Source organism: Thunnus maccoyii, chromosome 6 (assembly GCF_910596095.1).
Source record: "Thunnus maccoyii chromosome 6, fThuMac1.1, whole genome shotgun sequence".
Taxonomy (NCBI): Eukaryota; Metazoa; Chordata; class Actinopteri; order Scombriformes; family Scombridae; genus Thunnus; species Thunnus maccoyii.
The window spans coordinates 16,831,756-16,843,886 of NC_056538.1; positions in this window are offsets into that span (position 1 = coordinate 16,831,756).

Consider the following 12,131-nt stretch of genomic DNA (forward strand, 5'->3'; position numbering starts at 1 on the left):
TCCAGTGGGACTCACAAGATCTCCTCAGGCAGAGAAGTAAACCAGCAAGGTGAAAAACATAAGTGAGCTGCTGCCTTATATTTATAAGTGATATTGATATGACTGATATTATAAATTTATAGTTACAGACACATCCAGTACCTACGTTGTCCCATGATGTTTACTACACTGCTGAGTGGTTGTGGTGCATCACACCGGGTCGTCACCGTCAGTCAGGATAATAACCAAACCCCTCCATCCCCGTCGTGAAGAAGGCGAGCTCTGTTTTTCCAGCCCATGCTGAACAGCTCTGCAATCTCCTCTCATTCCTCTCCTCTGTCTGCCTTCCTGCTCCAGCATATGTCATTTTGCCTGTGCAGGGGTGCGTTACACAACCAGCCCGTCATGCATCTCTATCCCAGCCTTGCAAACTGTTGGGTAGTTGGTTTGTTTACAACACACAGAGCTGACCGTAAACAGGCAAGAGGCCGTGTGTTGTAAACTGTGGTAAAAATCCCAAATGAGACGCATATGCCGAATGAGCTATACATTCCAAAGAACGCTCCTAAAACCTGAAAAATATCAGCATATGTCTTAATCGGAAAAAGCTATATTCAGAATAAGGCCTAACTTGGAATATCAAAATGGAATATGTGTACATGACCATATTCAGAATAATAGTGAAATATTAGTGTGCAATAATAGTCAATATTTATTTTGCCCTAAACTTCTCAGTTCAAGTCTTCTTCTACTAAATGACATTCTTTAATGTTAGCATGGAACATACCACATTTTATCTACTATTTCCAGAAATATATGTTATTTAGAATAACACATATCTAAATGAGTGGTGGACAGCGAAAGAGGAAAGAGAGAGCTCATACATGGCACAGTCTGCATACTCAGTTTATCAGTTTGCAAGCTTGATCAGAAAGCTGTCTGGATGCTGCTTGAAGACTGGCTGGAGTGCAGAGCATCTTGTTCTGCCAGCCTTGGATCTGTGCCTTGTGAGTTGTTTTTTTTCCCCTCTGCAGGAGCTCTTCACCTGCAGTGATATTGGAAGTGGATTGCTGTTTGTTTCGTGCTGTTTGCCACTTCTACATGCATTGTGATCAACTAGAAGAGGCCAGACAAGCTGTTTGGATCCAGAGAGCTGGGAGCATCTCATCTGACTTTCAACAAGAGCATCTCATGGGGCCTGGTCCAAAAAGTCCATTCTGAGGAAGACTTTGTGCTCGCCTGAGATGATAACTTGAAATGAGTGTCACTTGCGTTAACCATTTTTACGAGTCTGTGCAGATGGCATGTTTCATCAGGTTGCTCCTAGAGGCAAATGACTGTGCAGAACATGAGAAATACACCAAACTTTGGCATTTGCTGGGCATCTGATCAGACAGCTCTGTAGAGTGGATGCCACGTTCCGGAGTGAGACCACGTGATCTGCACTTTCTCTGATAACATGTTCCTTGCACATTTTGGCGAGGATCAGCAAAGGACAGGGAGCTCGTGGGATTTTAACATATAAACATATTTTAGAGGTCTGACAAGGTTTGGAATGATCACAAAAAATGAAAAGTTCACTTAAATGTTGATAGGGCTAGCATGACTGTAATTAATCTACAAACTTTTGTTCTTGCTTATATAACTTAATCTTAAAAACAGTTTTCAGTCCTCTTTAGATAGGATGAACTAAGTAAGATGCTGAGGCACTTGCCTAAGGGCACAAATTGTGAAACCGGTCTGAGTAACCAAAGAATAAAGGAAAGCTTTGTGTGACTTGAGCACATTACATGAGTCCTCAAGGGTTGAGATGTGTTATCCTCTTTACCCGCCTGATAGTGGAACCTTTATATTTCTGTCAAATAACACAAGGTAAAGTAGTCAATGCATTTTTTTTCTCACATTAATTGCACATATAGTCAGCATACTTTTACTATATTTTTTGAAGTACCAACAAAACATTCGATACACAAGACACTGATGTACTTCAGATGCAACCAACCTTGAAATCTCGTCATGCAGAACATTTTGGATTGGATGTTGAGGGAAATTTGGTTCAGCTTACATTTTTGACAGTTCTCTTCTTCTCTTCCAACAGTAGTTAAACCCCTGGACCACACTGCTGCTGCATCTACTTTGTAAATCTTCAGTTTCCAATTGCAAAATTATGCCAGAAGCAGCTGATTTTGGGAGCGAGTTATTCAACACAGCCTTCATGTTTGGAGGCGATGGTGAGTGGTGATACATGCAACTGCTCTGAGGTCAGATTCTCATATGACTGCTTGACATTTTTACCACACACCCACTATAGTTACATGCATGCAGCTTCCCATGTAGTTGTGTTGAAATTATCTTTTGTGGTCATGTGTGAATGTCCAGTGACACTTGTATTTAAAACAGCTTCATGTTCAGTTTTCAGCCTCAGAAAATAACCTTGACATAGAGGTACATACGGATACTCTCCTGTTCAGAACTTTGAAACAGCTGCTCTCATAAGTGCTCTAAATCTTGACCTCTTCACGACCCTGAAAGACATCATGTCTATTGCCACAAATAAGTCCAAGACCTTGTGATGACTTTATCCTGACATGCACTAATTTCATTTGCCTTTCCTTTCCTCTCCAGAGACTAAAGTATGCTTTGCTTTGCTGAACTGCTTTTGCTTGATCTGAAGTCTCTTGTTTCTTGAGTGCCGCTCAGCCACCAGGAAAGAAAAAAAGCTGTTAGTGACAACAGTTCGGCATAGTCAACTCAGGCATTAGGAGTAAATGGCTTTCCACAGGCTATCAAAAACCGTCTGGCTAATTAAGTAGCATCATGACTGTGGTTATCTACCCATTCTGTCTACACAGCTTTTTCCAATCTCACTCTAAATGTGTTTGCACCAGTACTCAAGTACAGTACTTCACTCATTTTACTTTACTTGAGTGTTTCAATTTTTTACAACTTAATATCTATACATTTCAGAGAGAAATGTTGTGCTTCACTCCACTGCATTTATCTGACTGCTAGTTACTCTGCAGATTAAGATTTTACATAAAAACATATACATTACAACATATTGTTAATTGTTAAACCAATGGTTTCCAACCCTCTTAGCTTGTAACCCCTTGCGAAAAAATATCTTGCAGGTCCATAGAGTTTTCACCTCTAAATGACTCAGATGGTTTCATTTAAATAACTGTTCAAGGCCCAATGGGGTGAAGCAAAAAAGAGAGAGACAGAGAAAAGTTACAAAAAAAAGCACATGCGTGACAGAACGTTGTTTCTTTTTCGTCCATCCCATAAATCATCTCACGCTCAGATTTATTTTGTGACCTTTTCAAGGGGGCCAGATCCCTCGGTTGAGAACATTCTACTCAATAGTGTGTAAGGAAGTTAAAAATAACTCCACCTTGACCAGGCACAACAGTAAAATGCATTAGTGCATCAGTATTAACAATAACTAGAATGTGCATTTCCTGAAGAAAACGCATATGATTGCTGCTAGCTGATTAGACTTCCAGCTGCAGCTAGTGTTGCGTCGTTTGTGAACAATTCATTCAAAAGAACAAATCTTTTGGGTGAGCAAACTGAACTGAATCACTTCCTGAAATGATCCGTTCATTTCTCAGTTCAGTTGAGCTCTCAGTCAATGCAAGCAAACATGCAGGGAAACACTCACTCTTTCACACATAGTTCCCAGTAAATTACTGGGATAACCTTTCAAGCACTGCTTGTGATTTTCACTGTTCATATATGCAGCTACATTCAGGAACATTTCCGTCTTGCACCTTTTCACACATGCCATGGCCATGCCAGAATAGATGGGGCAAGGGACAGTCCAGCAGATGGCAGTCATGCAACACTCATGGATGCAAACAGAAAAAGAAGATAGAGTAAGGCTGGATGTTCGTGTACATGGCAGAAAGTGTCTCTTATTATTTTCAGGAATATGGTGGGCAAGGAGCTGTTTTTGTCCAGTGCCACTGTTCTTGTAATGTATTTAATATTCAACAATTTGCAAGACAAATCACCTGCGAATGCATTGGCAAGGCAACTGTAAAAAAGTTCCAGATTCAAATACGTCATGTGAAGTCTTGTGATTGGTTTGCTCACTCAACATAAAAGCATCTTTCATCAGATGGACGTAACGCTTTACGTGCCCTTCCCTCCAATGTTACTGCTTTTATTCACAACACAGACGTACCAGCATTTTCCCTGAAATGTTACTAGGTCTTGAGGTGGGAAATTGGCAGTACAGATTTCTGAATTTCTGAATATTGCTCCCTGCTCCCATTCACACATGACCCCATGAGTTAAATGTTCCTGAACATTTCAGGGATGGACTGCATATGTGAAAGGGTCCTGATTGAGAGATGGAAGTCATTTGTTCGCGGGAGGAAGTCAGCTAAATAGTTTGGTTTTGGATATATATAGCTTGACTGAACCAGTAAATATTGAGCTGTGTTACTATTGTATGGTAAGTGCTTCACATATTTTAATTGAACTTATATCTGTTGTCATTCATCTTTCCTCTGCAGCTCAACTGGAATGAGCCTAACTGAGGTTCCCTGAGCTTCAAAGAAATATTGGCATGATGTATGCTGAAATAGTGTTGGTGCTTGAATGTTTAATTTTATTAGCCATGTACCTAAGGGTTCACCCAGCAGTACAACTCCAGTAATTGGTTACCTCATCTGAAGTGGCTACTGGCATTTAACTTGAAACTTTTTCATAGGGATTTCAGTTGTTGCAGGCAAACATTTTCAGAGAGCGCAGCAGTGGTCGAGTGAGCTAGAGATAGAATGAGAAAGAGAGCGAGCAGTGGGAGTGAGAAAGCCAGTGAATGAGAGAAATAAAACGTTACTTTCTGATTGTTTCATGGCAGTTACAAATAAACACGCACACATCAACACCCTGCACCTCGGCACCGCATTGCCTGATTTGGTTTAAATACAGCCTTAGTCTTGTGTTGATAAGCAGAGAGCTGTGCTAAAGTAATCATTTAGTGCTTCTCCTCAATTTTAGAATGTATGTTTTACACTGAACAAAGACTGTGAATTGTGTCCTTCAATCCAGGGAGACCCCACACATAAAGATAGCAAAGCAGGCATACTTGATGGAGACAAACACACCAGCTAGTATGGCAGCGGATCACCTCCGGCAGCCGCAACGTAGCTAAAACGCAACACCGGATGCTGTGGATATGGACAGAAGAATGATTACAGCCACCAGTAACTCTCAACATACATATTAGCATGCAATTATCAAGACAGACAGGAAAAAATACAAGCCTATCCTTTAAGTGTGTGGGGAGCACAGATAAGTGTATGACTTGCAACCTTGCTTCTGGAACTATCCTTATAATTGTATTGTTTGTATTTTGTAGCGGGAAGGCAAGCCAGATATGGCTGACAATCCTGTTGCTCTACTCACTGTGCCCACTAAGCAATTTGACGTTGAAAAGACGTTTAATAGATGTCTATTCTACGTCTATTTATCTGTAGATGTTTAGTTTAGATTAAGGTTATTCAAGGCTGAAAATCGAAAGTTTAGTAGACATCTAGTCTTAGCCTAAATGTTGTTTCAACATCTTTTCAATGACTACATAATGATGTTTATCAGATGACTAACAAATGTCTATTTAATGAATTTAAACATTTACTAAACTTTTTTCAACTTATTTTCACCAGGGTTTAGCATAGCTGTTTAATCTACATCTTTTAGACATTGACTATATAACCATAAATGTAAAGCTTATAGTTAAGGCCGGCCAGGCTTGCCTGCAGGCCTACATGACTGGCCACAGCTGACCACAGCCGTCTGTATGAAATTTCTGCAATATATTGCAAGATTATGAGTGACGACACTGAGAGAGGAGTTACAGGAAATGCTCCACAATAGGAGGAGTTGAATGGAGGGTATAAGTAAGTGTTCATGAGTTCATCACTTAGTGTCTGTGTCCATGGATTCAGCCTCGGTTTGCTGTATTCTGCTGAATAAATCTATGAAGTAAATCTGTTTTCACTTTGAACTCTGCTAGATTCAGTGTGTTTTTTTGCACTGTCGATTTTACTCTTCAGTTCTAATAATGTAACGCTGTGAAGACCTGAAGACTTTATTGGCCCAGCTGCAGGATTTTCCACCACACTGTGTGGAAATCTGTCATCTGTCAAAGAAAATGGTGCATTTACTCTTCAACATTCTCATTCAAGTGAATCAGGAAGTTTGACAGTGAGTTGGCAATTACACCAAGAATTTACTACCACCCACAATACATTTATTTTTTTAATTTTATGCAAGGCAACAAAAAGTATTAGTGCTTTTTCACTCACTTTTGTCTATGACTATTTAAAAACCACAATAACACAAACCAATATAAACTACACATAATGACTCCTCAGATCAAAATGAATATTGATCCAAAAGTCCATTACAGTGGAACACACTAGAAGATTTTGACCAAGGCTTAGTTACAACATTTCAAACAAAAGAACTAGCATGCTGAACTCAAATGTCTTCAGGGTATAATAGGTGCCGACCCAAAAATCACAAAAATAGCAAATGAAGTCGTCAGCACTCACAAATGAGTATGTACCACTTTTAATAACGCACAGCAGCAGAAGGAAACGGATGTGTTTCAGCCCTAGGCTTTCCTCAGCATTTCTGAGGCATTTGTGGGTGTGACCCCTATTAAACAACAGCTAGGGACCTACCGATGATTAACAAGCTGATACAAATCATCGGAAAAAAAAATCAAAAACCAAATACTAGTAAGAAAAATAGTGGAAGAAAAGTTATGTCATAAGAAGAAATATCACATTCTGTTATTGCAACAACCAGATACCAATTACTTTAAACACTAACAATAAATAAATTCATGTATGTAGATACTGTATGTAAACTCATCATGTGCAGAACCTCCATAGAAAATACAAATACATATACATCAATAATACCCATCTGTATTCATAAAAAACAAGATAACAACAATTAATCATTTAAGCCCCCAGGATACTCAGTCTGTAAGTAGTGTAACCAATCCCTTCTCTTTGGAAGAATCACATGTAGGACCATATATGTAGTCTACCTAATGAAATGTCCTTGTGGGTTTTGCTATGTGGGCAAGACGAAAAGGGAATTGAGAATGAGGATTTGGGAGCATAGTAGAAGTATCAGAAATATGGATGAGAGGTCTCCTGAAGCCAGACACTTTAATTCTGCTGGCCATGGAGTTTGTAGGCTATGGTTCATGAGTACTGAGGCTGTTGAGGGGAGGAGATAGGGAGAGGAAACTTCTCCAAAGAGAGGCCTATTGGATACACTACTTACAGACTGAGTATCCTGGATGCTTAAATAATTAATTGTTGTGTTGTTTTTTAATTAATAGAGATGGATATTTTTGATGTATATGTATTTTCTATGGAGATTATGCACATGATGAGTTTACATCAGTTGTAAATCAGTTGGTCACTCATCTGGTTGTTGCAGTAACAGAATGTGATGTATTTCTTCTTATGACATTATTTTTCATACTACTGTTTTTCTTACTAGTATTTGGTTTTGGATGATTTGTATCAGCTGGTTGTTAACCACTGGCAGGTCCCTGGCTGCTGTTTAATAGGGTTCACACCCACAAATGTCTCACGCTGAGGAAAGCCTAGGGCTGAAACACATTTGCTTCCTGCTGCTGCTGTGTTTTATCAAAAGTGTTACATACCTATTTCCGAGTGCTGACGACTTCATTTGCTATTTCATTTAGAACATTTCCCATGCAATGCATTCACCTTGAAAATTTGTTTTGAATGCCAACTTTCGTGCTTCAACAAATGTAGTAATAACTGGTTGTAGACTGTCTATTTCTCTAAGTGAAGGGGAATAACATACCGTTTTGCAATAAGGTAATCTATCTGTCAGCAATAAGCCATATGCTTGCCTTGAATGAAAATGTTTTGAGCTGATGATGTACGGCCAAATATCTATATTTTTTAAATACAATTTACAGTTTTCCTCATTGGGTGTTATGTAATAACATGTTGAACATCACAATAACATTCTTGGACATTTCTTGAGTCTTAGAGGATGTTCACTGCCATAAAGCTTATGTGCCACCTGCTTGTTATTGCAAACTGCAGCTAGTGTAACTGGTGGGATGACCAAATTACAAATAAATGGACAGACAATTGTAAATTGTTCTTTCAGGTTTTGTGTAGGCTAATGTTATTTTCTCTATAGGTGGTTTGAAAAATCACTTAGGCAACCCACCTGCGACATTCAATGCAGAAAAAACCCAGTGTACCCCAATTAACTTTCCCATGATGAACAACTGCGGTTGTCATTAGCTAACTTAGCTAGCTAGCCAGGCGACATGAGTAAGCATTCCAAACACCAAAAGAGCACATCGAAAATGCAACTTCATAATTGTCCAATAAAATGTATGGACTTACCAATTAAAATAAATTGCTCCTAGCCAAATTGTCACCGTCGGTACACTGCGATGTGTGGCGTGGCAGAGGCAGACAGAAAAAGGAAAATGGTGTGTCTCCACCAGCTCTAATACTCAATATTTCACACATGCACAATAACTTCCTTTGAGGAATTGATGTCAGCACAAATTCTCAATTCATTTGAATATATTTTCCAATTGTTACATACATCTTTCCAAACTATCCCAAAATTTTAAGTGTAAAACATTTTGTTTAAGATAAAATTTGTGTAAACACCTAATCCTATTAGAGATACAGTATATTAAACATGCATTCAACACAACATTGCATTGTGGGATATGAGTAAACAGAATCTGTGTATATGACAGTGCTTATGTTAAACATCTACATGTTTTAATGCATTTTTAAAATATGTAATGATGTTTTTAAATTTTGGTCTAAAATCAGGCTATATGAAGCCAAAAAATTCTGCTCTATATCAAAGCTAAAGCATAGAGGCAATGTTGAAATGATGACTATTGCTCAGTGGCTGGTAACTGACAACACTACTGGTGCAGTCAACTTCAGCCCTGAGAGCATCTGTTGTAGTCAAAGATGAAATTGTTGTGAGTGGTCTCCCTAGGCTGGTTGATGCATTTGTACTGTTGTTTGGCTTAATGTATGCATTGCATTTAGAATATCCTAAGAAACTCATTCACATGTTCACCTTTATCCAGAAAATACTAATGTGTCTTGATTATAGTAAACCACTGGAACAGTTCCTACTGAAAATTACTTGTTGAAAGAGTGAACCAAGCGACAAGTTTAAATACACATGTACTAAAACGGTAGATGTATGGATCTGCTTCTATGAGTCTGTTATAATTTAGTTGGCAAAGAGACATTACAACAATTTAAATGAATACTCTGGTGAAAACCTATGTTTTGGTATCCAAGACCTTGTAAGCTTGAAAGGTAATGGAAATGTTTGTAATTTGTTCCTATATAATGGATTTTTCTGTTACAGTGGATGTCAGTGGTTATCCAATTTCCATAGAAACTTTGAAAAGCATGATCCACCTCTGAATTGTCCATCATATGCTCAGTAGGTTTCCCACAAGTTTACACGGGTATTCAAAACATGGGATTTTGCTGAGTATCCCTTTTTATATTGTTTCATTGCCTCATTGACCTCACCTAACAATCGGCACAGTTTGTGGCTGTTTATTTCAACAATCAAATTATGCTTGGGAATTTTTATGTACTTTCAATTCCTTAAACTTTTCTTTTATTTCTTTATTTTTTCTTTATTGATTTTTTTCTCTTGTATTTGTTGCTTTTAAGGCACTTCGAGACTCTGAAAGTAATTGTGCTGCTAATGGAAATTCATGATTACTTTTTCCATAAAGATACAGTGGTGGTAGTAAGGGCAAATAAGGGCGAGTAGTAAGTGTTGTCGTTCAGTTTTACAGGCGTTGCTGTTAACTAGAAGTTTAAGAAGTGTTTGGGGTTCTTTAATAATTGTTGCCTATGAAATAAATCAGGCCATTTCATTTTAGTTTTAATTTCTCATTTTAATGGCACTGCTCATGTGAGATTAGGGCTGCAACCAACAATTGTTTTGCGGTATTGATTAATCTGCAGGTGTAGCAATCACACAATAATAATCTAAAATATGCAGAACGAGTACTTTTTACCTTACTTTTATTCTTACATGGTTTTATTAGTAGTTTTACTTTAATAAATTATCTTACTTCTTCTGCCACTAGTTTAAACAGTTGGATATGCTGGCCGAACAGGGTGTTTGCATCAGAAACGTTTAAGTTATGCTTTTCAGTCATCTGTTTGTCAAACAGATATGCTTCCATTTTACATAACCATTGCAGCTGCCTACACAGCTGGCTTGTGCAGCCATTTTTTGTTGTAGCAAGGCCTATCAAATGCACTACCATCTTGACTTGATTTTACATCCCACTGTAATATCACAATGTGTTGTAACATTCCTACCGTGCACACACACACTGCTTGTCTGCGGTATAAGTTGTGACCCCAGAAGTGTCATGCAACATGATGTGTTTCCTCTGTGGGAGTGATTTATATCTGCCGCCTGACTGCTGCTCTGTCCTGCACTATAACACAATACGCTACAGCCACTCTTCAGTCTTCCTGCGCTCTTTCTCTCATAGCATTTTTCTCACCCCTTCTGTTTTCCACTCTCATCTTCCTTTACTCCTCCTTTACATTGCTGCACATTTCTACATCTATTAACGCAAGCAATTTCATCAAAAGCTTTTGAAACTTTGTCCTATGAGTCATGAATTCAATCATTTTCTTGCTTTCTCAATTATTATTCTTTGCTTTCACTTAAAAATAAACCATTACAAAGACTCTTTAAGCCCAGAGGTACAATTAGGACTTCTTACACCTGATCACCTCATGTCTTGTTTTCCTTTTTCTTCTTCTGTTGATTTTCATCCCGAAAATAATATCCAGTCCTTTCTTTTCTCTCCTTATTTCTCCACTCCTAAACCCCCTCCTCGTTCGTTGATACTGTTATCATCTGTCATCTTCCCTCATTTTTCTCTTATGTCGCCATCCTTCATCTGTTCTTCTATGTAGTTCTTTCAACACTGTACTTCAAGCTATCTTATGAGTCCATTTCTCATTGGAAAAAAATCATAGCATTGTAATGCTTTAAAAACTAGGGATTATTGGAGCATGTGTGTGTGTTTCTCCTTATTCTTACAGTAGGGGGCACTGCTGCTCCTTAAATGGCAATGGGTGCTATAGCTCACTCAACCATGTTACTGTAATAGGAGGCCAGTTTATTGATAAAGTAGATGTGTTAAGATATAAAACTGTCACTGCTGGAAGGAGCAGGCATATTGTCAGTGGAAGCATGTTAAATGTCAGGACCAGACCCGGCCCGTGGCATAGGTGGTACAGGCGAATGCTAGGGGTGCCGTTCATTCATGGGGTGCCCCAAATGATGGAAGAAACTTTAAACTTTTACTACTTTTATTAATACTATTTTAATGCTATTTTTTCTAAATATTACAAAAAAGCCCACATAACTACATAGCATAGAGGTGAGACAGGTAATGTGTGATGAATGAATGGTCAATCTATTGCATAGTAGTTAGAGACCTTTGGCAGGCAGAGAGGGATCGTCACAGACCATGTGCATAGTGAGTTTCATCTTCTGTCTCATTTCTGATTGGTGCAATTTGAGATGTTACAGTTGGCCCTGGTCTACTCTTGCTGTTTGTGTTTAGAATGTTGTAGGCTATAATGGGGCTAATGTACTATTATAGGCTGGGTTTCACCATCAACAGCTTTTTTATTATATAATTTTATTTATATAACGTAACGCCCAGTGGTCACATATACTCCTCTCTTCAGATTCACTTTTGAAATATTTTAATCCCAACGCTGCAAATCCTGGGCCACCTTTTTCACCTTAGTACCTTCCAGAAATTCAGCATCAAGCGATCCTGTTCCCTCCACCTCAGACAAGCCCAGCAATGCAACATCAGGTTCTTTAATACTGTTTTTATTTTGTGAAGTTTTTTTGTTTCTAACTAAAGACATACAGCTATGCAGTTTCTTTGTGGGTTTATGAACATTGGTGGTGGAATTGGCTGCGATGCAAGGGGCACCAGCTAAAATCATGCCTTGGGCACCAAATTGGTCAGGGCCAGCTCTGGTCAGGACAGACGGTGAAGTATTAAGATGAGGATTGGC